General features: G+C 49.3%; 1 protein-coding gene and 1 non-coding gene across 2 annotated transcripts in view; one reads left to right on the top strand and one right to left on the bottom strand.

Moving 5' to 3' along the window:
• Positions 1-12,198: 12,198 nt before the first annotated feature.
• On the bottom strand, positions 12,199-12,281 carry LOC115833111. The gene has a single exon (XR_004028552.1).
• An 8,702-nt stretch (positions 12,282-20,983) lies between these two features.
• The window catches only part of PAFAH2 (platelet activating factor acetylhydrolase 2), a 36,166-nt gene continuing 31,691 nt past the window's right edge, over positions 20,984-25,458 (top strand). Inside the window, exon 1 of the mRNA XM_003271637.3 lies at positions 20,984-21,129. The gene's annotated coding sequence lies outside the window, so the exon portion shown is untranslated. The remainder of the gene's footprint in view (positions 21,130-25,458) is intronic.

Genomic DNA, 25,458 nt, shown 5'->3' with positions numbered 1-25,458 from the left:
GGTGGAGGTAGGAGGATTGCTTGATCCCAGGAATTTTAGGCTGCAATTAGCTGTGGGCGCCACTGCATTCTAGCCTGGGCACAAGAGGAAGACCCCATCTTTAAAAATATAAAACAAATATAAATAAATAAATAAGCCAGGCATGGTGGCATGTACCTGTAGTCCCAGCTACTCAGGAGGCTAAGGTTGGAAGGTCAGCGGGAGGCTCTCTTGAGCCCAGGAGTTTGAGATCAGCCTAGGCAACATAGCAAGGCTGTCTTTATTTATTTATTTATTTTTAAGATATATGTATCCAACAAATACTTGTTGAATGAGTGAAGGAATGGAGGGATGGACAAAGTTGAGATGGCTAGGAAGCCAAGCCCAGCTGGTTTGGGGTTTGGAGGAATACCTAATCCCGTTCTATTAATAGCTCTATGTGTCCCGCACCCCAGCCCTGGGGACCCTGGCTGGCTCCTGCCCATGCCCATAATTGTGCACACACATAAGCCTTCTCCTACTTTCATCCCTGTGGAGGAGGCTCTCAGGCCAGCTGGAACCTGGGCTTGTCTAGCCTGCGATTCACATGGTTGCCCTGGGGCTTGGATGGAGGAAGAGAAGGCAGGCGCATCCCGGCAGGCAGGACTGAGGTCAGGGATCTGCCAGGGGCCTCCATCGGGCTTTTCAGTGCTCAACAAAGCCTCCAGGAGCCCCCATCCTATACCTGGGCTCTGATCAGTGGGACAGAAACAAACACTTTGGGCGATGGGAATGAGCCAGAGCAGGAAGGAGAGGACAGCACTGAGGGGGAGGAGAGGGCTGGCCTCAGGTGCAATGGAGGAGGCTTCCTGGAGGAGGCAGAGGACTTGTTTCTTACAGGCCAGGATTGAAGCAGGCCTTTGTGTGAATTTGAGGACACAGATGCCTCTGGAGGCATCGAGGAGCTCTGAGCACTGCAGCGCGTGTCATAGCTGTGGTGGTGTCACAGCTGCCTGGGGGCTGCCTGGGCATGGGGGTGCTTCTTGCCTGAAGCACCAGGTGTCATATTGGCTAGGATGCCCAGGCAGAAAATGGGGGCTAACAATACCATGTTTCACCTGAAGTGTTTCCTCTCTGCACCCTGCTTGGCCTTCCTTCCCTCCCTCCCGCTTCAGGCTGGGCCTGAAATCTCCAGAAGGAATGGCTCTGGTCCTCAGAGGAAGGGACGCAGCACTATAGAGTGCTGTGGTTAAGAGCACAGCTCAAGTGCTCTTAGCAAGCCGTGTGTTCCCATGAAGTTACTTCACCTCTCTGTGCTTCTGTTTCCAATCAGTAAAATGGGGATGCTAATAACAGCTCCTTCCCTAAAGGCTTGCTGGGAAGGAGATTAAAGAAATGAGGTAATGAGTGTGCAGCATTCAGCACACCACGCCTGGTGTGGAGCAGGCGCCTAGCAAATGGCATCCTTCTGTCCCTCCTCAGACCCAGGGAGGTGAGGTGACTTGCCCAAGGAGCGCCAAGGTATCCATCTGGGACCAAGACTTGGGCTTCCCCCTCCCTGTTTCTCTTGCTGCACCTCCACCTCCATTCAGGAAGAAAGAAGACACTTGGACTCCAGGAAATGATCACTGTGGAAACCCGTCTGCTGCTTCTTGTCTACGGCTGTTTGTTCCTCCAGCTCTGGGCTGCCTGGGTGTCTCACAGCAGAATTAGCAAGTGCGGAGGCTGGAGGTTTCTAGAGGCCCTGAGGTCACAGCTCTCACCTGCTTGAGTGCAGATAACCATAAGCCATGGTGAACCCCAAGACTCTGCAATATCCGTCAACTCCAGCAGACGCTTCAGTCTGGCCCTGTAGACCACCCCGTAACCCCCGCCAGGATGCACAGCAGTTCCTGGACCCCACAGGGTGCAGGGCCAGGCAACCCCCCCGGGGGGACCTGGGGACGGGGGTTGGAGAAAGTAGGTTCTAGCCTCTGCTCCTCTTCTAGGCATGGCTGTGTGATCTTGGACGAGTCACACCCTTTTCCTGGGCCTTCGTTTTCTTTTTTATTTAGTTTTTAAATTAATTTTTTATTTTAAAATTTGTTTTAGAAACTGGGTCTTACTCTGTCACCCAGGCTGGAGCGCAGAGGTACAGTCATAGCTCACAACAGCCTCAAACTCCTGGGCTCAAGTGATCCTCTCACCTCAGCCTCTTACACCGGGACTACGGATGTGAGTCACCAGAACTGGTCCCAGGTGTTTCTTTTCTTTCTTTTTTTTTTTTTTTTTTGAGACAAAGTCTCACTGTGTCGCCCAGGCTGGGGTGCAGTGGCGCAATCTCCACTCACTGCAACCTCTGCCTCCCAGGTTCAAATTATTCTCCCAGCTCAGCCTCCTGAGTGGCTGGGATTACAGGCAGCCACCACCACCCCTGGCTAATTTTTGTATTTTTAGTAGAGATGGGGTTTTGCCATATTGACCCGGCTGGTCTTGAACTCTCGACCTCAGGTGATCTACGCACCTCAGCCTCCCAAAGTGTTGGGATTACAGGCATGAGCCACCACACCCAGCCTTGGGCTTTCATTTTCTTGTCATCAACCTAAAGTGGTAGCAGAACTAGGCTTTCAGAGCAAAAAGATCTGAAATTCTTACTCAGAAGTAATCCTGACATAGCTTGGAAGGTCAATCCTTCCATTTCCCATCCTGTCAACACGACTTTGTTAAGGAAAATTTTGTAAAGCTTGGAAGTAAAGCCATGAGGAGCCGATGTGGCCTTAAACCTCCCACTGGGGCATTGCGTAACAAGCCCTCAAGTGTTGTAGGACTCCCTAAAGGGAAGTAACTTTGTTTGACCTTTTTTTTCTTTTGGAGACAGGGTCTCGCTCTGTCGCCCAGGCTGGAGTGCAGTTGTGCGATCGTGGCTCACTGCAGCCTTGACCTTCCAGGCTCAAGTGATCCTCCCACCTCAACCTCCTGAGTAGCCAGGACTACAGGCCCACACCACCACACCTGGCTAATTTTTTTTTTTAAGAGATGAGTTATTTCTCTGTTGCCCAGACTGGTCTCTAACTTCTGGGCCCAAGCCATACTCCTGCCTCACCCTCCCAAAGTGTTGGGATTACAGGCATGAGCCACTGTGCCTGGCCTTGTTTGACTTTTTACTCCCTGTGTATTGGGACACAAACTTTTTTTGTTTTGTTTTGTTTTGTTTTTGTTTTAGATGGAGTTTTGCTCTTGTCGCCCAGGCTGGAGTGCAATGGCGCGATCTCGGCTCACTGCAACCTCTGCCTCCCAGATTCAAGCAATTCTCCTGCCTCAGCCTCCCAAGTAGCTGGGATTACAGGTGCCCACCATTATACCCGGCTGATTTTTGTATTTTTAGTAGAGACGGGGTTTCACCACATTGGCCAGGCTGGTCTTGAACTCCTGACCTCAAGTGATCCACCCACCTCGGCCTCCCAAATGCTGGGATTACACACGTCAGCCACAGCGCCCAGCCTGGCCCAAATATTTAATAAGTCTGAGAACTATGGTGCTAATGTATAGAAAACAGATTTTTGTCCAATAGTGATACAAATGACTTCTGACCAATAGGGCTCACCCCTAAAGGTTCTAGTTCATGCACTATAGAGCATTCCCCAATTTGGAATCTAACTAGCAATCTTGTTCCGGCATTCCCTGTGCTTCCTCGACTCCCATCAGTGGGTTCTCTGAACCAGCTCTGTCATCCTGAGAGTTGCTTCATGAATAAGTGAAACAACAGAGACATGTGCTTACTGTGTATTTGTATTTTTTTTTTTTTTTTACATTTAGAGGATTATAATTTGGGAGCTCACTGAGCCTCATTTTCCTCTTCTGTAAAACAGGGAATTCAAGGGAGGAGTTGAATATGTGTCAGGCACTACTGAGCTCTTTAGACCCAGAATTTCATTTAAGCCTCACAACAAAACTGCCAGGGCAGATGGCTATTCCCCTGATTTTACAGATGAGGTTCAGAGAGGTGAAGTGATTGCCCCAAGGCCACACAGCCAGTGAGTAACAGCCTGGATTTGAGCCACTGCATCACAGGGGGCTAATTTCCTCCTCACAGGCTTATAGTGGGACTCGTTGGGTGAGATAAAGGTGGAAAAGTGCTTGGCAAACTGTACAGGTAGATACACAACTGACCATTATAGTCAATCCAAGCCTACCTTGCCTTACCTTTCCCCTCATGCCACCTTGCCTAAGACCAAGTCTAACTCTAACTGATGTTGTCCCAGACCCATATGGACTTCCACTGGGATGGACCAGCTTCAAGAGGCTACAGAAGAGAACTGAAGTCAGGAAATGAGACGTAGGATTTATTTGAGGAGACTTACACACAGGATGGTCCCATGGTGGCAAGCTGGATGGGAGAACCACAACCACTTGCAAAAAAAATGCAGTTTATACAGTACCCTCGGCCAGGCACGGTGGCTCATGCCTGTAATCCCAACATTTTGGGAGGCTGAGGTGGGTGGATCACAAGGTCAGGAGTTCGAGACCAGCCTGACCAACATGGTGAAAACCCATCTCTACTAAAAATACAAAAATTAGCTGGGCGGGTGGTGGGCGCCTATAATCCCAGCTACTCTGGAGGCTGAGGCAGGAGAATCGTTTGAACCCGGGAGGCAGAGGTTGCAGTGAGCCGAGATGGCGCCACTGTACTCCAGCCTGGGTGACAGGGCAAGACTCTGTCTCAAAACAAACAAATAAATATATATATATAGCATCCTCACGTAGCACCCTCCCTCAGCATCCTTCATGTGGCAGCTCTTGTTTCTTCAGTTATTGCTGTCAAGTGCATCTACCATACACCAGCCACCCCTAAACACCACCCAGGGTCTCTCCCTCTGGAAGGTGGGTCTCTGCTTCCTCTAGAGTGAGTTTCTGTTATCCAGAGAAAGCCAGGGGGGATTAAGGTGACCAGGCATCCCTGGTCCATCCCCTCACACACAGGACCTTGTTCATACCTCAAGCTGCAGGTTGAGCTTTTAGTCCTGGACACCTCTTTGGGGGCTGTATTCCTGGGACAGAGGTCTGAGGAACATCCCATATTCCTGGGACAGGGGTCTGGGGACAAGCCAAGTGAAGTAAATTTCAAACCCTGATCCTGAAGTCATTCTGTGCCATCCTCCTGAATGTCTCACCTGAATTGGACCCGTTTGAAGGCTACAGAAGCCGTGCCCAGCCTCCCTCAAGTTAGTTTCTGGACGCTTCTAGAGCAGCCCACCTCCGAACACCTCAGCCCTGGGTACCAAGGGGTTAATGCATGGAGCCAGCTTGGCAAATGTTTACCTAACAGGCAGGCTGCTGGGAACCCCAGGTAATTAACAGTCTGCTTTCCAAAGCCCAGACAGGAAGATTTCTGTCTCCTCTCCTCCTTTCCCAGGGATGCCTCTTGGCAGAGTGAACACAGCTTTCTCTTGGCTCTTTGAGAAGACGCCCAGCAGAGGTGGGAGCTGAGGGCAGGGATCAGGCCTGGAGGGAAGCAGGCCCAGAGGTGGGCACCAAGGAGGAGATGGAGGGGGCTTTGTCCCATTTCTCTCTGAGTCTTGGCCCCATCTTGGGAACCTGGCCCCAGACTGCCATTCTTGAATATGTGATAATTACTGCTATAATTGGTGGAGCCCCCGCAAGGGGCTTACATACTTTGCCTCACTTAACTTTCACAACTACTAGAAGAGCGAGGCCCTCTTATCTCTGCTTTCAGATTAAGGAAGGGAGATGCAGGGCGATGAAATCACTTGTCTAGCCTGGGGGCAAGGGCTCACTCATGCCTGTAATCCCAGCACTTTGGGAGGCCAAGGCGGGTGAATCACGAGGTCAGGAGTTCGAGACCAGCCTGGCTAACATGGTGAAACCCCGTCTCTACTAAAAATACAAAAAAGAATTAACCGGGCGTGGTGGCGGGCACCTGTAATCCTGGCTACTTAGGAGGCGGAGGCAGGAGAATCGCTTGAACCCAGGAGGCGGAGGTTGCAGTGAGCGAAGATCACGCCACTGCATTCCAGCCTGGGCGACAAGAGTGAGACTCCATCTCAAAAGAAAGAAAGAAATCACTTGTCTAGGGTCACCCAACCAGTGTGGGGTAAAGCCCATACTTGAACCACGGTCTACTTTCCCTTATGGAAGAAAAAGCAGTGGATTTGTTCAGTACCTACTGTATACTGTACACTATGTTGGATGTTTACCTCTAATCCTGGAGGTGTCATTTCCTTAAATTGCTTTAATAAGCCATGAGCATCAGAAAAGTGAGATAGTCATTTGAGCCCAGGAGTTCAAGACCAACCGGGGCAACATAGTGAGACCCCCCATTTCTTTTTCTCTTTTTTTTTTTTTTAGACGGAGTTTCTCTCTTGTTGCCAAGGCTAGAGTGCAGTGGTGTGATCTCGGCTCACCACAACCTCTGCCTCCCAGGTTCAAGGAATTCTCCTGCCTCAGCCTCCCGAGTAGCTGGGATTACAGGCATGCACCACCACGCCAGGCTAATTTTGTATTTTTAGTAGAGGTGGGGTTTCTCCATGTTGAGGCTGGTCTTGAACTCCTGACCCTAGGTCATCCACCCACCTCGGCCTCCCAAAGTGTTGGGATTACAGGCGTGAGCCACCGCGCCTGGCTGCGAGACCCCCCCACTTCTTAAAAAGAAAAAAAAAAAAACCTAGGCTGGCATGGTGGCACGTAGCTGTGGTCCCAGCTACCTGGGAGGCTGAGGTGGCAGGATCACTTGAGCCAGGGAAGTTGAGGCTGCAGTGAGCTGTGATTGTACCCTTGCACTCCAGCATGGGTGACAGAGCTAAAAAAAAAAAAAAAAAAAAGAAGAGTAAGATAGTACAGTTCATAACTAGGGGAGGAAGCATAAATGTAAATCTCAGAAATAAGAATAGAATGAGCCTCAAGTTGCTTCTTGTAATCTGAAAGGCTCCTTGTTGGATGGTCATCAGCCTCATCTCCAAACAAACCCTGAAACCAGCCTCCCTCCACCTCCCCTGCTCTCACCTAAGCTAACCGCCTTGCCACCGGGATCATTGCACTGGCCTCTGGTCTCTGCTTTCCTCTCGTCTCACTAAAGTACTTTCTCCTCCAGCCAGAGGATCTTGGTAAAATATAAGCCCACTCTCTCCTTGGCTTTGACACTGTATTAACCATGTCTTTTTATTGCCTGTATTTTAATGCTCTGTCTCACTGGGGCCTGCCCTGGAAAGACTGCCCCTCCCAGAGCTAGCCAGTTCCTAGAGAGAGCGAGCGAAGGGCCTTTGAATATGCCTTTCAAGTGCAAACCAACCAATCAAGAGCCCACACTCCATGCCACCTCCTCTACTGGGCTCTCACACTCAGGGCCACGATTCTCCTGCCTTCATCACCCCAGAGCCAGGTACTAGACTACTAGGGAAAGCCCCATCCCCTGAGCTGACAGTGTTCAAACTAGAAAATGCTAAGCCTGCTTACCCTGCCTTGCCCGTTCCTTTCCAAGGAAACTAGACAGAGTTGGAATGGGGTTTGGCTTCAGCTCACCCCCACGAGAGCATTCTTTCACACATTCTCACTGATCATAAAACCCACACCATTACCTCGCTGACACCATACCCGCTAACGCCGAGGCTTTAGCCAAACAAAGAGAGTCACCATTCGGCCGGGCGCGGTGGCTCATGCCTGTAATCCCAGCACTTTGGGGGGCCGAGGCGGGCAGATCACAAGGTCAGGGGATCGAGACCATCCTGGCTAACACGGTGAAACCCCGTCTCTACTAAAAAAATACAAAAAATTAGCCGGGCGTGGTGGCGGGCGCCTATAGTCCCAGCTACGCGGGAGGCTGAGGCAGGAGAATGGTGTGAACCTGGGAGGCGGAGCTTGCAGTGAGCCGAGATCACACCACGGCACTCCAGCCTGGGGCGACAGAGTGAGACTCCGTCTCGAAAAAAAAAAAAAAAAGAAAGTCACCATTCTATATTGTTGCAGAATAGCTGATTTACAGGCTTGTTGCTGCTGGCCAGACCACCACCAGGTGGCCCATTACTCAAGAAAACTATCCAACCAAATGTGCTGACCTGCATCTCCTACCTCGCACATGCTTTGCCCAGCTCAGCCTGCATAACCTACCCCCCTATCATTTCCTATGGCTTTGCCTAATAAAGAATCCCAGCCAGCTCTTTTCAGAGAGTCAGCCAGGGAATTATTCTCTCGCTCTCTTGTGCTGCCTCCCTTGTTCTGAGGCATAAGCTCCAACGAAGCCTTGTCTGGTTAAACTCTTTTGGCCTCATGTCAATTTCTGTTGCATTGGCAGCCCAAGAACCTGTGGTTGGTATCAAAACCACGCTAAGGGCTCTTGCCCACCCTTTTTCCCCTCTGCCACCTGACAGACCCTGGTGTTTCCTCATGTGTCTCCCATGGCACAGCATGCCCCCTTTGGGATCTGTGAGTGTAACAAACTTCTTTATTTCTTTCTTTCTTTTTTTTTTTTTTTTTGAGACAGAGTCTGGCTCTGTCTCACCCAGGCTGGAGTGCAGCGGTGTCATCTCGGCTCACTGCAACCTCCGCCTCCCAGGTTCAAGTAATTCTCCTACCTCAGCCTCCCGAATAGCTAGGATTACAGGCGCCCACCACCACGCCAGCTAATTTTTGTATTTTTAGTAGAGACGGAGTTTCACCATGTTGGCCAGGATGGTCTCAATCTCTTGACCTCATGATCCGCCCACCTCGGCCTCCCAAAGTGCTGGGATTATAGGTGCGAGCCACTGCGCCTGGCCACAAACTTCTTTTCGATGGTAGTCATCTCCTGATCTCCTGGCCTCACCATACCTAAACAATAATAAGCCATAATAATAATAATAATAATCATGCCTTCCATCATACTTAGAATAAAATCTAGACTTCTTTCCATGGCCTAGAAGGCCCGCCAAGCGCTGGCCCCTCCCTGCCCTCCAGGCCCTCGCCTCTGCTCTCTCTTGCTCGGGGCTCCAGCCCCACTACCTTCTTCCTGCCCTCACACCCAGCAGAGCCTCAGGGGCCTTCCTCTGCTGTTCCCTCTGCCTGGAACATCTTCACCCAGAGCTCAGCAGGGGCGGCTCCTTTCCCATGTCCAGGGCTCAGTTTATGGTCACCTTCTCAGCCAGGCCTTCCACGAACACTCACCATCAGGGAACAATAACAGCCAACACTTCCTGGAGGTTTTCCATGGGCCAGACACTACTTTATGTGCTTTCTGTTACTATTCACTCTTTGAATCCTCACAACCCTCTAAGGTAGACATTGTTACACTTTCTATTTTGCAGATGAGGAAACTGAGGCTCAGAGAGGTTAAATGACAAGACCAAAGTGTCACAGCTAACAGGCAGGAAAGCCGGGACTCAAACCCGGCAGCCTGTTTCCAGAGTCCACGCTTGGAACAACTGAGCTGTATTTCTTAGCAGAGTAAGCATACAGTAAATACTAGCATATTGTTGTTTTATCAGAGACTACGTTTCAGCCACCAATTTTCTTTCTCTTTTTTTAAAAAAATAATATCTTGACTATAGGACCCTAAGAGCAGGAGCCTGATGACTTTTTATTTATTTATTTTGAGACGGAGTTTCGCTTTTGTCGCCCAGGCTGGGGTGCAGAGGCACGATCTTGGCTCACTGCAGCCTCTACCTCCTGGGTTCAAGCGATTCTCCTGCCTCAGCCTCCCAAGTAGCTGGGATTACAGGCATGCGCCACGACACTCAGACAATTTTGTATTTTTAGTAGAGATGGGGTATCATCATGTTGGCCAGGCTGGTCTCGAACTCCTGACCTTAGGTGACCCACCTGCCTTGGCCTCCCAAAGTGCTGGGATTACAGGTGTAAGCCAGCCACATGTGGCCGACATTTTTATTTTATTTTATTATTATTATTATTATTATTGAGACAGAATCTCACTCTGTTGCCCAGGCTGGAGTGCAGTGGCACAATCTTGGCTCACTGCAACCTCCGCCTCCCGAGTAGCTGGGACAACAGGCGCTCGCCACCACACCCAGCTAATTTTTGTATTTTTAGTAGAGATGGAGTTTTGCAATGTTGGTCAGGGTGGTCTTGAACTCCTGACTTCAGGTGATCTGCTCACCTTGGCCTCCCAGAGTGCTGGGATTACAGGCGTGAGCCACTGCTCTCAGCCCCATTATTTTTTAATGTAGAGGCTGGGTCTCACTCTGTTGCCCAGGCTGGAGTACCATAGCTATTCATAGGTGTGATCATAGCTCACTCATCCTTGACCTCCTGGGCTGAAGCGATCCTCCCACCTCAGCCTCCTGAGTAGCCAGGATTAGAGGCACACGCTGCCACCCTCTCCCCAGTTTTCTTTCATTGAGTTTGAATCCCTTCACACAAGTCATTCACTGTCCAGTTTGTCCCTCCTGCTCCCTATTGTCTTAGGCCAATTTAATTGACTTGGTTGAACCTTGAAGGCATTTATGCCTCTTACTCAGCCCCTCATTCTTTTGTTGTTGTGTTGTTGTTGTTTTTGAGGCAGACTTTTGCTCTGTCACTAAGGCTGGAGTGCAGTGGAGCAATCATGGCTCACGGCAGCCTCTACCTTCTGGGCTCAAGCGATCCTCCCACCTCAGCTTCCCGAGTAGCTGGGACTACAGGCGCGCACCACCACACCTGGCTAATTTTTTTTTTTTTCAGTTTCGTAGAGCCAGGCTTTGTGGCTCACGCCTGTAATCCCAGCGCTTGGGAGGCTGAGGTGGGCGGATCACTTGAGGTCAGAAGTTTGAGACCAGCCTGGCCAACATGGTGAAACCCTGTCTCCACTAAAAATACAAAAATTATCCCGCTGTGGTGTGGTGGTGCATGCCTGTAGTCCCAGCTACTCAAGAGGCTGAGGCAGGAGAATCACTTGAACCCAGGAGGCCATTGCACTCCAGTCTGGACAACAGAGTGAGACTCTGTTTCGAAAAAAAATTTTCCGTAGAAACATAGTGTTGCCATGTTATCTGGGCTGGCCCCTCATCTTTTAACCAATACCCACCATGCCAGGTGCTGTGCTAGGCCCACAGAAATGAATAAGGAGGTACCCTCGCCCTCCAGGAGCCCACGGTCACATGCGGAGGCAGACCTGCACCCTGGTCACTTCATCGCAGGGTTATATGTACTGTCCTGGGGATGCCAACAAGTGTTAGAGAAGCACCTGGGAGCACAGAGCAATCAGCCAAGGAGGACATCCCAGAGAAAGTGACATCTCACTGGGTTTGAAGGACGAGACAGGACGCAGACAGGAGAAGGGCAGCACAAAAAAATGCACGAAAGGGGCTGAGCGCACGGGTGTCTAGGGACCGGCTGATCACGTTAGGTGTGAAATGTGTCTAGGGACTGGCTGGTCGCGTTGGGTGTGAAATGCATGGAGGTGGCTGAGCGCACGTGTCAAGGGACCAGCTGGTCACGTTGGGTATGAAATGCATGGAGGTGGCTGAGCGCATGTGTGTCGAGGGACCGGCTGGTCATGTTGGATGTGAAGGGGGTGTGAATCTGCCTGGCTGAGGGAAATTGATCCAGATCTTGAAGGGCTTCTATAAGGCCTGCAACTTCTGTTGTGGAGGCTGCAAGCAATCCCAGAGGGATTTTATTTTATCTTATCTTATTTTGCCTGGCCTCAGTTCGTTCTTTTTATTATTATTTATTTATCTATTTTTGAGACAGAGTCTCACTCTGTCGCCCAGGCTAGAGTGCAATGGCGCGATCTCGGCTCACTGCAACCTCTGCCTCCCGGGTTGAAGCGATTTCTCCTGCCTCAGCCTCCCCAGTAGCTGGGATTACAGGTAGGTGCCAACCTGCCCGACTAATTTTTTTTTTTTTTTTTTTTTTTTTTTTGAGACGGAGTCTTGCTTTTTCACCCAGGCCGGAGTGCAGTGGCACAATCTCAGCTCACTGCAAGCTCCGCCTCCCGGGTTCACGCCATTCTCCTGCCTCAGCCTCTCCAAGTAGCTGGGACTACAGGCGCCCGCCACCACGCCCGGCTAATTTTTTTGTATTTTTAGTAGAGACGGGGTTTCACCGTGGTCTCGATCTCCTGACCTCGTGATCCGCCCGCCTCGGCCTCCCAAAGTGCTGGGATTACAAGCGTGAGCCACCGTGCCCGGCCCTGCCCGACTAATTTTTTTGTATTGTTAGTAGAGATGGGGTTTCAGCACGTTGGCCAGGCTGGTCTCCAACTCCTGACCTCAGGTGATCTGCCCGCCTCAGCCTCCCAAAGTGCTGGGATTACAGGCATGAGCCACTGCACCCGGCCCTCAGTCCATTCTTAGAACACACTCCATCACCTGGTTCCCAGAACTCAGACTGCACAATGGTGACTTCATCACTGGCCAGGGCTCACAGTTATTGCAGCAGAGGCCTCTCTATACCTCCCTCCCCTCCAGCCTCGCCCACTGCCCCTCACCCCTCCTGCCCCCACCCTGGGTCCCGACCCCACTTTACCTGCCATGTTTATATAATTTTCTTAGGCTCGCAGCAGGCATTGCCGCCTACAATGGGATCTGATCATGGAAGGAAAACACTCCCCTGGAGACCTAAGAACGCCCTACCCTACTACACATGCTGCACCCCATCTGTGGCCAACCTCTCTGCCCTGCCCCTGTACCCAAAACCAGTGCTATGTCAGGCTAAGCAATATCCCTAGAAATTTTAAGCAGAGATTGGCACGATATTGCTGGCAAGGTTTCCACCCCCACTCCCATTCCAACCCCATCCAGTTTCTCCAAAACTACTGAGAACTTGGTGCTCACCAAATCAGCTCATGTTCTGCAGGCTGGCAAGCCTTTACCAGGCATTTGATAGGCTTGATGATAACAATGCTGGGAGCCAGGAAGAGAACATTAAGGGCAGGAATTCAGGCCTGCCTTGGCCTCTAGGCATCCCTGAACCGGCCCAGTTTCCAAGAATCATTTTTGATGAGAGATTCTGGGAAGCAGGACGTTGTTGAGGCCAAGTAAACTCGCAAAGGCCTGGAAGGAGCCAGAAAGCAGAAAGGGTAATGCTTCCCCTCCCAGGTGGGCGTGAGCAGGATGACCAGCTCCTTTCCCTGCAGAAAGCCCCCTCAGCCTGGCCTCCTTCTGGGCTCCGTAGTCCCTTCTCCTCCACTAGGGCTCTGGCAGCTGCCTTGGCGGATGCCCCCCATCTCTACACTTAGGCTTGGCAGACAGCGAATGTGAGAGCAGCGTCAGAGAACCCTTCCCATCCCTTCCCTCCAGCCAGGCATCAAGGTATGGTAGCAGAACAGGGAAGTCTGAGTTCAATCCTGGTTTTGCCAGCCATTACTTGTAAGACCTTGGGTGAGTCACCTGGCCTCTGCGAACCTTGGTTTCCGAACCTGCAAACTGGGGGTGGAGCTACTGACCTCTCAGAATCATTGTGCCAACTGAATGAGCTCAGGTGTACCAAGCACTTGGCACAAACATGTTCCTTCCCAGGGCTGGACACTGGCATTTGGCATTCTTGGGGTGGAGTGGGGCCAGGGTGGTTATTGTCTGGACCACACAGATTCAACCCATATTTTGGCAGAGAAGACAGCATTTGCAAAGATATGCAGGGGTGACAGGGCATGGCAGGGTTGGAGAACGTTATGTTCCCAAGCAGTTTGCTGTCCCTGGAGCAAGGGGTGACCAAGAATGAGGAGGTGGGAGATAAGTCAAAAAAGATCAGCTAGGGTCAGGATGTGAAGGGCCTTGAACCAGACTAAAAAGCTTAGGCTCCAAATGTACCCATTAAACTTAAAAGTTGGAAAGAAAAAACTATATATATATAGTTTTTCCATATACACACACACACACACACACACATATACATATATATATATATATATATATATATATATATATATATGATAAATAAAAGGCTTAGCTCCATCTCAGGCTTGCTGTCATGGGGTGCAGCAGTGAGGACTGTGGAATGTGATCCAGGCAGACCTGGCTGCACATTTCAGTTCTGCCACAGGTTGGGTGGCCTTGGGCAAGTCACTTAGTCTTAGCTTGAGTTCTCCCATCAGCAGATCCTGAGACTCAGGTGCTGGAACTAAATTGCGGAGGTAATTTCAGGAAGCAGAAGTAGGGCATGGAGAAAGTAAGACCGGGAAGAGAAAAGGTAATAAAGGGTGCGTGAATGTGCGGGTTGCTGCCAGGAGCACCTGGGCGCAGTTCTGCTGGAGACTTTCTGACAGACAGTGTGAAATCATCCTATTTGATGGGGAGATCGCTTGAGCCCAGGAGTTTGAGGCTGCAGTGAGCAGTATTTGTGCCAATGCACTCCAGCCTGGGTGACAGAGCCAGACCCTGTTTCTTAATTTAAAGAGAAGGGAAGGGTGGGGAAGGGAGGGGAGGGGAGGGAGGGAGGGAGGGGAGGGGAGGGAGGGGAGGGAGGGAGGGGAGGGAGGGGAGGGAGGGGAGGGAGGGGAGGGGAGGAAGGGGAAGGGAAAGAGAGAGAGAAAGAAAGAAGAAAGAAAGAGAGAGAGAGAAAGGAAGGAAGGGAGGGAGGGAGAGAGAAAGAAAGAAAGAAAAAAGAAAGAAAGAAAGAAAGAAAGAAAGAAAGAAAGAAAGAAAGAAAAGAGAGAGAAAGAAAGAAAGACTCTCCTATGTGAAGATTAGGAGGTTGGGCATTTAGGCACCAACTCTCTTGATGGTTGAAGGTTGCCCTTGGGGTACATAACACGCCTGTTCCTGCTGGTTCGTAGATGCCTAAGAAAGCTCTCAGGCGAGGAAGCCAAGAGAAACAGGCTCTTGTGTGGTGGAGCCCTGAGCGTGCTGAAAACTACCAAACTGGCGAGGGAACTCAGAGAAGGGATGAGGGGCTATGAGGCAGGTGTCAACACTGTCTGCTGTTACCTCTTTGAGCCTCTGTTTTCTTGTCTGAAAAATGGAAAAGATATGACATACTTCACAGGAAGATTAAATGTAAAGTATTTGAAAGCTACCTAATGACAAGGCTGACACATAGGAGATAATCAATAAATGGTAGGTATGCTTGGGCTCAGCTCAGATGCCAGCTCCTCAGAGAATCCTTCCCTCCCACCCTATTGAGATTAGCTCACTCCCTTCCTTCTCCACCAAAGCAGTATCTACTTCCTGTGGAGCATTTAACATAGTATATAATTATCTTGGTTATGTGTTTGTTTGGAGTTTTGTTTTTGTTTTTGTTTTAGAGACAAGGTCTCACTGTCACCCAGCCTGCAATGCAGTGTCGCAATCGTAGCTCACTGCAGCTTCAAACTCCTAGGCTCAAATTGTCCTCCCACTTCAGCTTTGTAGTAATTAGGACTACAGGCATGCACTACGACGCCCAGCTATTTTATTTTTTAATTTTTTATAAGGCAGGGTCTCACTGTGTTGCCCCAGGTCAGTCTCAAACTCCAGGCCTCAAGTGATCCACCTGCCTCAGCTTCTCGAAGTGCTGGGATTACAGGCGTGAACCACCACGCTCCACCTGTGTTTGTTTAAATCTGTCTCTCCTCACTAGAATGAAAGCACGGTGTGAGCAGGGAATTGGTCCCTCTTATTCACTGCTTTACATGCAGCGCCAAGCATAATGCCTGGGACATACTAAGTGCTCAATACTTTTTTTTTTTTTTTTTGAGACAGGGTCTCACTCTGTCGCCCAGGCTGGAGTGCAGTGACGCGACCTCGGCTTACTGCAACCTCCGCCTCCCAGGTTCAAGCAATTCTCCTGCCTTAACCTCCCTAGTAGCTGGGATTACAGGTGCCCACCACCGTGCCGGGCTAATTTTTGTGTTTTTAGTAGAGACGGGGTTTCGCCATGTTGGCCAGGCTGGCCTTGAAATCCTGACCTCAAGTGATCTGCCCACCTCGGCCTCCCAAAGTGCTGGGATTACAGGCATGAACCACCGCACCTGGCCTCAATACATATTTTTTGAATGGCAGAATGATTACAGTAGCAAAGTAAGGAAGGACAATTCCTGTTCTTGAGCTTTGTTAAGCACATCTTGTTAACAAGATGTTAAAAAGGATTCATTTGAACTCCACCTGGGTCCCAATGCTGATAAAGACTAGGTGTAGCTATATACAGAACCAGACCTAAGTCAGTTTCTCCATCACTAGAGCATTGCCCACTGACTTGTAGGCTATAATACAAGAAAGAGCTTGGCCGGGCGCAGTGGCTCACGCCTGTAATCCCAGCACTTTGGGAGGCCGAGGCGGGCGGATCACGAGGTCAGGAGATCGAGACCATCCTGGCTAACACAGTGAAACCCCTCTACTAAAAAAAAATAGCCCCGGTGCTCAAGCCTGTAACCAGATTGGAGGGAGGGGGGACAGGTCAGGAATGAACAAAACCCGTCTCTACTAAAAATACAAAAAATTAGCCGGCGTGGGGCGCCTGTAGTCCAGCTACTTGGAGGCTGAGGCAGGAGAATGGCGTGAACCCGGGAGGCGGAGCTTGCAGTGAGCCGAGATGCGCCACTGCACTCCAGCTGGGCGACAGAGCAGACTCCGTCAAAAAAAAAAAAAAAAAAAAAAAAATTAGCCGGGCGTGGTGGTGGGCGCCTGTAGTCCCAGCTACTTGGGAGGCTGAGGCAGGAGAATGGCGTGAACCCGGGAGGCAGAGCTTGCAGTGAGCCGAGATTGTGCCACTGCACTCCAGCCTGGGCGACAGAGCAAGACTCCATCTCAAAAAAAAAAAGAAAGAGCTAAGAGTACTGGAGCAGTTTTCAGCTAAGGGCAAGGACATTTTGGGAGCGCTTGTCTGAAGACAGTGATTTGAAAAGAATAAAGCTATTGTATAATTTTGCTTCTTTGTCTCTTCCCACAGTCAGAATTATTGAGAAACTAATGAAGTTTTAGCTCCAGAACCTCTTCTCAGGCCCTGGACAGAGATCTAGCAATGTGTTCCCAGGTCATACATTTTGCAAATTTTGAAAAATATATTTTTAAATTCTTTTTCTTTCTTTTTTTTTTGGTGGATCTTACTCTGTTGCCCAGGCTGGAGTGCAGTGGCGTGATCTTGGCTCACTGCAGCTCCACCTCCCTAGTAGCTGGGACTGCAAGCACGTGCCTCCACACCCAGCTAATTTTTGTGTATTTAGTAGAGATGGGGTTTCATCATGTTGGTCAGGTTGGTCTTGAACTCCTAACCCTAGGTGATCCACCCGCCTTGGCCTCCCAAAGTGCTGGGATTACAGGCATGAGCCACCGTGCCCGGCCTAAAATTCTTTTTCTTAAAGAGAGCCCCCCAAAACTGTGTAAGTTTCAAGCCCCAAAACCTGGATCCATCTCGGCCCCCTCCCAAGTCCAAGCTGCTTAAGTAACCAGCGATCCATGTTTAGCTCATTGAACTCTTGAAACAATTCCATAATATAAATACTATTGTCATTCCAATTTACAGATGAGGAAACTGAGACTTAGAGAATAGTCATTGCCCAAGTTCTCACAGTTAGTAAGTGGTAGAGCTGGGATTTAAATTCAGTAGCCTGTCTCCAGAGACCAGACCCTTAATTCCCTTCACTAGAGTGCTTGATAATGGTGTCTATTTGTTTTCTTGTCCATTTTCCCCACTAACTAGGAAGACCCCAAGGACACAAAGACAAATCATTTCTTTTTCTTTTTTCTTTTTCCTTTTTTTTTTTTTTTTGAGATGGAGCCTCACTCTGTTGCCAGGCTGGAGTGCAGTGGCAAGATTTCAGCTCATTGCAATCTCTGCCTCGCAGGTTCAAGTGATTCTTTTGCCTCAGCCTCCTGGGATTACAGGTGCGTGCCACCACACCCAGCTAATTTTTGTATTTTTGGTAGAGATGGGATTTCACCATGTTGTCCAGGATGGTCTTGATTTCCTGACCTCATGATCTGCCTGCCTCGGCCCCCCAAAGTGCTGGGGTTACAGGTGTGAGCCACTGCACCCGGCCAACACAAATCATTTCTACATGCCAAGCATGCAGCCCAGAAGAGACGTCACCATATGTTGGGATGTAAGGAAGAGGAAAGCAGCTCCCAAAGTCCAGAGGCCAGCCTGACACTCACAGCCAGGCCTTGGCCTTGTCCTGTTGAACATAAACAGCTTCATAAAACATCAACAGCAGACAAGGCCACTCTGTGACTGTGATGAATCCAAACACAAACAAGACCACTCTGTCATCATGTCTGAACACAAACAAAAAATGGATATTATCCAAACCATGAAAAAGACCAACCATCCCCCATCTAAAATGAGAGACTGCTGCTTCTTACCTATGACAGCTTTAGCCTTGGTCTAGCCTCCCCTCCCTCTAGATACATTTTATCAAGACCCTCAGTCATAGAATTACCCTTGCTCTTGACAGCATCCAATCCAAAGCCAAGCCCTGCTTCCTTAAACTCTCCCCAGATTATCTAACAAAAGCCCAAATTCTGTAAGTTCTTTCTTCCACCTTCCTACTGAGATGCACCCCCTGTGCCCTTATTTCCCCATTGCCTGCATTCTCCCTTGCTGCAATGAATAATTACTACAACTTGTTTAATACAGGTGTGTTTCCGGTGGTCTTTGACTGGAATGGCATCAACACAAGTATCACCTATCAGTGAGCATAAAATGTTATTGTCAAAGTTAAAAAATGTTGCTTCTCAAAACTAGTTGATGATAAGAGAAGGAAAGTAGTTGTTCCTTCTGGAGGATGGGTGGGGGTGATTGATTACAAACTGAGAAGCCAACCTTTCAGGATATTGGAAATGTTCTACATTTTGAAGTAAATGGTAGTTATAGCAAATGTTTTTAAAAAGTTAAGCTGTATACTTAAGATTAGTGCACATTACATACTTTATTGTATACCTATTCTACCTTTATTTTAAAAGTTTTGTCCACTGGTGGTGCGTGGTGGCTCACACCTGTAATCCCAGCACTTTGGAAGGCCAAGGTGGGCAGATTACTTGAGGCCAGGAGTTCAAGATCAGCCTGGCCAACATGGTGAAAACCCATCTCTACTAAAAATATAAAAATTAGCCAGGCGTGGTAATGTGCCTGTAATCCCAGCTACTAGGGAGGCTGAGATAGGAGAACTGCTTGAACCCAGGAGGCAGAGGCTGTGGTGAGCTGAGATCCCGCCACTGGGCCACAGAGGGAGACTCTGTCCCCCTCCCCCGCCCCCCCAAAAAAAAAAAAGAAATCCAAAGCTGGTCACCCAAATACCAACTTGAAGCAATTTAGCAACAAAGTAAAGGCCAGAGTTGGGATGGTAGCTGACAGCAGATTTGAAGGGAACTTTGGGCTGTTGGAGGATGAGTTCTATGATGAAAATACTGGAAAATCAACCATTTGCTTAAAAAGGTAAAGGCATTTGGGTTGTTTATCCTAGAAAAGACTGGATTGGAAGGAAGTGTAGTTAAACTCAACTGTTTTATTTTGCAACAGGGAAGAGTCTGATTGTGCCCAAGGAAGATCTTCCTGTGACAAAGGAGGTAAAGGAGGTGGTGACATGCCCATCCCTGGGAAATTTTAAACGCGGCTGGCCAGCAAATGGCTCCAGCATGGCCTGGTCTGGGAGTAGGAGACTGAAAGAAATGACCTCCTTCTGTCCCTCTCATGACCAGGACCTCTGGCTTGTCCTAAGTGTTCTGGCCAGCTGCACAGCACGGATTAATGGGCCAAAGGGAGCCGCTCTCTGATCTGCACTAAGCTTTTCAGGTTCTGTGGCCGCCGCCATCAGCCACAGATGTAATGAGATCCGAGGCTTAATTACCACAGTGCAGGTCTGCCAGCACTCTCTCCTGATGACTTTATCTTGGCTCCTGGAAGGATGGGGGTGACAACAGTATGTCGGCAGGAGAGGAGAGCCTAAAGCAGGGACACTGGACCCTGGTGATTCGGGGGGGATGTGGGCTGCAAGAGTGGGTGGAGGGGGCGACTGCAGGACTCAGTACTTGACCTCAAAGAGCTCACAATGTGTCGAGAGTTAAGACCTCTAATCCAGGAGATAACCAAGGCAGTGTGAGTCAACTAACATGTGCGAGGCACACACAGATGTCGGCGGAAACTTTGGAGGCATGAACAAAGCTCCCAGAGGAGGGGCGCTGAAGGGTGGGGGGTGGGGCGTGGGGGCGTGGAGGTTGGAGAAGACCTTGAATGTCAGGCTAAGCAGTTGGGACTTCACTTCATAGGTAGTAGAGGGCCGTTGAACGTTTTTGAGCTGCCTGAACGATCCACATTTCCTATGGAAGTTTACAGGACTCCTGAGGATGGGCTCTGCCTAACCCCCACTCCCCCGAAAATAATCTCCTTCCCTCCCTCACACTCAGCTGCAGCCAGCACTGAACTTAATGCCATACTCTGAAACGTCCTTCACAGTCTCTGTGCTCCTGGCTACGTTCTTTCCTTATATCCGGTCTCAATGTTAACAAACATCACTCCCTGTAAGAAGCCGTGCGGATACCGCCCCTTTCTCCCAAGCCTGGCCAGAGGCCCCTTTTCAAGGCTCCCACGCTTGCTGTGTCTCCCCATGAGATCACGGCTCTGTGCTGTCACTATTCATTTGTCTGAATTCTCTGCTAGACTGTGATTCTGTTGAGGCTAGGGGCGGTATCTTGTCCCTCAGTGTCGCTAAGAACCAGCATAAGACCGTAATGTGGGGTGGATGCGCACAGATTACTCGGGTTCCTCCCCTTTCTCTGCCAGGGAGTCTTTTGAGGACAATAGAAAATCACAGGTGTCAACAGGTGCAGGCTGGTAGGGAATGTCCCCTTAATTTGAATGATCAGTCTGTTATTCTTACAGGAAACAAAGTGTGCAGAAGACACAAAACAAACTCCGAGCTCCTCGAGAATAAAGCGAAGCGGGGGCCATTTCCAGGCACGCCTGAGGACTATTTGAGGAGGGTGAGGCGGAGGGTTACGCACGGAACTACAAGCAAAACCCTCCGCTCGAGAGCAGAAATCGCGGCGGCTCCACTTAAGGCCACCAGGGGGAGGAATCACACCGCATCCCGGGCCTTGGGCGGTTTCTCACGACCACGCGGGGCTGGGAGGTCGCGTAGAACTCTGGGAGTTGTAGTCTTAGGGTTGTAATGCGCTATCTCGCGCACTGCACATCGGGAGTTGTAGTTCTAGATTGAGGAACGGGAAGTGCTTCCAAGGGTCCATTTTGAGCCCTGGAAACTACAATGACCAAAGGGCCACGGGTTCCTGGGCCGTTTCTCATTTCCGTCGAGTTAAACGTCTGGGGCTGCTTCTGAGGAATCTGCTTGACTGGGTAAGTTTGATTGGAGAAAACACCTATATCTCAATTGAGCTCCCTGCAGACTTTCGTATTCTGGCCCGGTTTGGGGCCTCGGCGTCTCTCTATCGTAGGAATTGCACATTAATCTTCGTCCTTTACGTCTCCTGTTCAGACACCTGTAGCCACCCACTCCCTTGACCCTCCCACGGTCGCCTCGCACTTTTAACGGCCAGCGCCCCTGGAATCCCCACTGAACTCCCGTCCCAGGACCCAGGCCCCGCAGCCCCACCTTGTTCCCCACAGCCCTACCTTCACCCTGCAGCCTCACCTCCCTGAACCCCGGGCTTCTTTGTGCTCCTCCACCCTTTGTGTACTTTACTCTTACTCTCAATTTTGTTTTTCACGGCGGTGGAAGAAGGGTCCCCATTCCTTCTTTCCGATCCGCGATTACCCTGGACTCGAAGTCAGCCGACCCGGTTCTAGGCCAGCTCTGCCTCTCACCCTCTGTGACCTTGGGCAAATCATACAACTCTGGGACTCAGTTTCTTCCTCTAAAACGGAGATGACTGTTGCCCCATCAGTCTCAGGTGAGGAGTGTTGAGGAATCAACAGGCTAGTATATGTGAAGATGCCTTGTAAACTGTAAGGCCCTCACAAGAGACAGATTATTTTTATCACAATTATTAATGTTCTGGAACACTCTTATCAGGCCTCTTCTCTAGCTCTGCCACCTTGTTGCTCAATCTCATCCCTCGAGTGCTTGGTGTCTTCATTGTCTACGAGCTGGATGATATTTCCTCACTTCCTCCAGAGACCAAAGGTCAGGCCAATGAGCTTTTAGTCTTCAGAGAGCTTTGTCTGAAAGGAAGCACAAGAGAAGTGCTTATCTTGGACTGTATCTTGAAATATCCGGTGATGAAAGGGTCACACAGCTGGCAGAGCAGCAGTCCTCTGCTCACCAGAAACAGGGTCCCAGCAGGAGAGGACAGCTGCAACCTAAGCTCCATCCATTCCCTCTGGGCTCCTCTGGGCCTATTCAGTAGACACTGGCTTTGGTAGGGGTGTCTGAGGCCTGAAAAGGCTGCTGGGAAAGAATCTGTTTTGCCAAAGGGCTTAATCCAGGAAAAATGAGAGACCTTGGCTAGGAAAGAGAGACATAGCATTGTTAATTCGTTCCTAACATTTTATAAGCACTCAAAATACACCAGGCCCTAGGCAATATTTTCACTTATGAAGTATCCATTTTACATATAAGGAACTTGAGAGGGCATGTGGTTAAAATAATTATAGTTGCCTCCTGTGGTTGTAGTACCTTCTATCCATCGAGTGCTTTACATGCATTATTTAATCCCCATCAACAATCTCATGAGTAGTTACTATTTCTTTTTTTTTTTTTGAGATGGAGTCTTGCTCTGTTGCCCAGGCGACTAGAGTGCAGTGGCGCGATCTCGGCTCACTGCAAGCTCCGCCTTCCGGGTTCACGCCATTCTCCTGCTTCAGCCTCCCAAGTAGCTGGGACTACAGGCGCCCACCACCAGGCCCAGCTAATTTTTTGTATTTTTTTTTAGTAGAGACAGGGTTTCACCGTGTTAGCCAGGATGGTCTCGATCTCCTGACCTCCTAATCTGCCCGCCTCAGCCTCCCAAAGTGCTGGGATTACAGGTATGCGCCACTGCGCCCGGCCCATAGTTACTATTTCTTTTTGAGACGAGGCCTCGCTCTGTCACCCAGGCTGAAGTGCAGTGGCGCAATCTTGGCTCACTGTAGCCTCTGGCTCCCAAGCCCCAGCAATTCTCCTACCTCAGCCTCCTGAGTAACTGGGACTGCAGTTGCATACCACCACATCCAGCTAATTTTTTAACTTTTTATAGAGACAGGATTTTGCCATGTTGCCCAGGCTGGTCTTGAACTCCTGGGCTCAAGCAGTCCTTCCCACTTGATCTCCCAAAGTGCTGGGATTATAGGCATGAGCCACCGCGTCTGGCCATAGTTATTATTTTTGTTGTGAGAATAAATTATCAGAAGCTTAGAGTTTGAGGAACTTGTTCAAGATCACACAGCTAATAAGTGACGGGTAGAATTCAGAGTCATCAAAACCTTTTTCCCCCATTATTCCATATAGCCTTATTTTTAGATCAAAAACAAAGATTAAAGAAGACTTGAGATGGGTTTAAATCAAAGCCAAATGAAGGAACATTTATTGAGTCCCAACTATGTGGGGAAAGCGTGCAGATAGACGGTTTGGCCTACAAAAAAATATAAAACCCAGTCTTTACCCCCGGAGTAGATCTGAAGAGATGAGGCATAAGTGTACCAAAAATTAAATAGTATTCATTGGATAAATTAATTATTGAGACCAGCTATATGCAGGGCACTACATTAAGTCTAGTGATAGGAACATGCTTCTGGGTGGCCATGGGGATTATAGCAAGTGAAATCGTAGTCGTGAAAATGGTGGACCAGGACACAGTATACACTCAGTAAGCGTCTGCTGCATGCATACATGTCTGAATGAAAGAAAAGTTCGTCCAGAGACATTTCTAATCAAAGTCCAGACCAGAGGTTCTCAAACTTTGCTGATCAGAAACACCTGGGAAGCTTTTACAAATGAATTGATCCCTAGAAATAGGGGCCCCAGAATATACATTTTTGAAAAGCTTCCCAGGTGATTGTGACAATAGGTTCAGGAACCTAAGATCTAGATTCTCTATAGACCACTGTTGCAGGCAAGTCACTGGTTGAAAACTGCTAGAAAAGGTGTTAATCCAAGAGCTGCCCTAAGGTAGTCTAAGATTGGTTACCAGATAATGGATGTGGACAGTGATCAGAGATGAGAGGAGGAAAGGTTGGAAGGACCTGGGAAAGCTTCACAGAGGACTAGAGATTTCACTGGGCCTCAGTGGATGGAGAGGCTTCTGGACAGGTACCATCATGAGCTATTTAGACAAAGTGAGCAAAAGAAGGTAGAGACACATAGGCTGATTTCCTTGGAAAATTCCATGACTTTTATTAGAAATGACTCTGGATGCTTTGTGTGAATGTCTCTTTGGCAAGATTTGCAACTCAGATTGGATTTTTCCATCTCTCCATCCTATTTGGACATCAGTCAATGTGAGCCTAGGAAACAAGGATTCATTTGCGTGTTAGCTTCACTCTGGCCAATTAGCTTCTGTAATTTTTATTTCCAAACAATTTAGTTGATGATCTTCCCAGAAACTTTCCGGCAGCACAGGAGAGTTCTGCTGTCTTCTGTTTGGCCATTTCCAAGTCCCCTTATCCTGATTCCTGTCCTAAGTGCTGATCTCTATGCAGAGTGAGACAAAAATCTGTTCCCATAAGAAGCTTAAGGACTATTGTCCTGGTTCCCCAATCTTAAAACCTGACTTATTGGCTCTTGACTCCCCAGATTCACTCAGTGGCCAAATCCTAGTGTTTCTACTTTTCATTCAATCAGCACATTTCTTGGATGCTTCCTAAGAGTCAGGTACCACACCAGGTGCTTTGAATACATTATTTCATTTTATTTCCATAGCAACCCTGTGAGGATGGATAGTGTTGCCATTGTACAGATGGGGAATCAAGCTTAGAGAGATCAGATAACTTGCATAAGATAAGAAAGCTAGGCAGGGCTGGCACAGTGGCTCACTCCTGTAATCCCAAGCACTTTGGGAGGCTAAGGCGGGAGGATCGCTTGAGCCCAAGAGGTTGAGACCAGCCTGGGCAACATGATGAAACTCCATCTCTACAAATAAATATAAAAATTAGCCGGGTGTGGTGGCAAGTGCCTATAGTCTCAGCCACCCAGGAGGCTGAGGTGGGAGAATCACTTGAGCTGGGAGGGTGAGGCCACAGTGAGCCACTGCACTCCAGCCTGGGAGACAGAGCAAGACCCTGTCTCAAAAAAAAAAAAGCTAGGCACCAAACGAGCTGGGCCTCCACTGTGGTTCTTTCAGACTATCTCTCATGGACATGACCTCATTTCCAGAGTAGATTCCAACTTTTTAGCTTAGCACTCGAGGGACTGCTCCTCCCCAAATCTGGTCACAACTTTCTCTTCTCACCTTGTGTTGTTTCTCACACAAGCTTCCTTCTTACCGTGCCTTTGCTCGCTCTCTCCTGCTTGAAAGAGACTTTCCCATCTTCCCCTGCTCTCTACTTCCAAGCTAAAGGAACACTGTTTCTTCTCAGAACTCCTGTGGTCTTTTGTCTGCCTCTCTTTTATGATAGTTGAACTTGCAGCTGCTTCATTGTCATGTGAGTGACATGTGTCTTGTGGCCCCAGCAGTAGGTCTTCCATGTGCAGACCTCAACAACAAGTGATGGGGAAAGGTCAGGGTCTGAGGCTAAGCAGAGCTCATCCCC

This window comes from Nomascus leucogenys, chromosome 24 (genome assembly GCF_006542625.1).
Source record: "Nomascus leucogenys isolate Asia chromosome 24, Asia_NLE_v1, whole genome shotgun sequence".
Lineage (NCBI taxonomy): Eukaryota > Metazoa > Chordata > Mammalia > Primates > Hylobatidae > Nomascus > Nomascus leucogenys.
The sequence above is the reverse complement of the archived record's forward strand: the minus strand, read 5'-3'. Positions and strand labels throughout refer to the sequence as shown.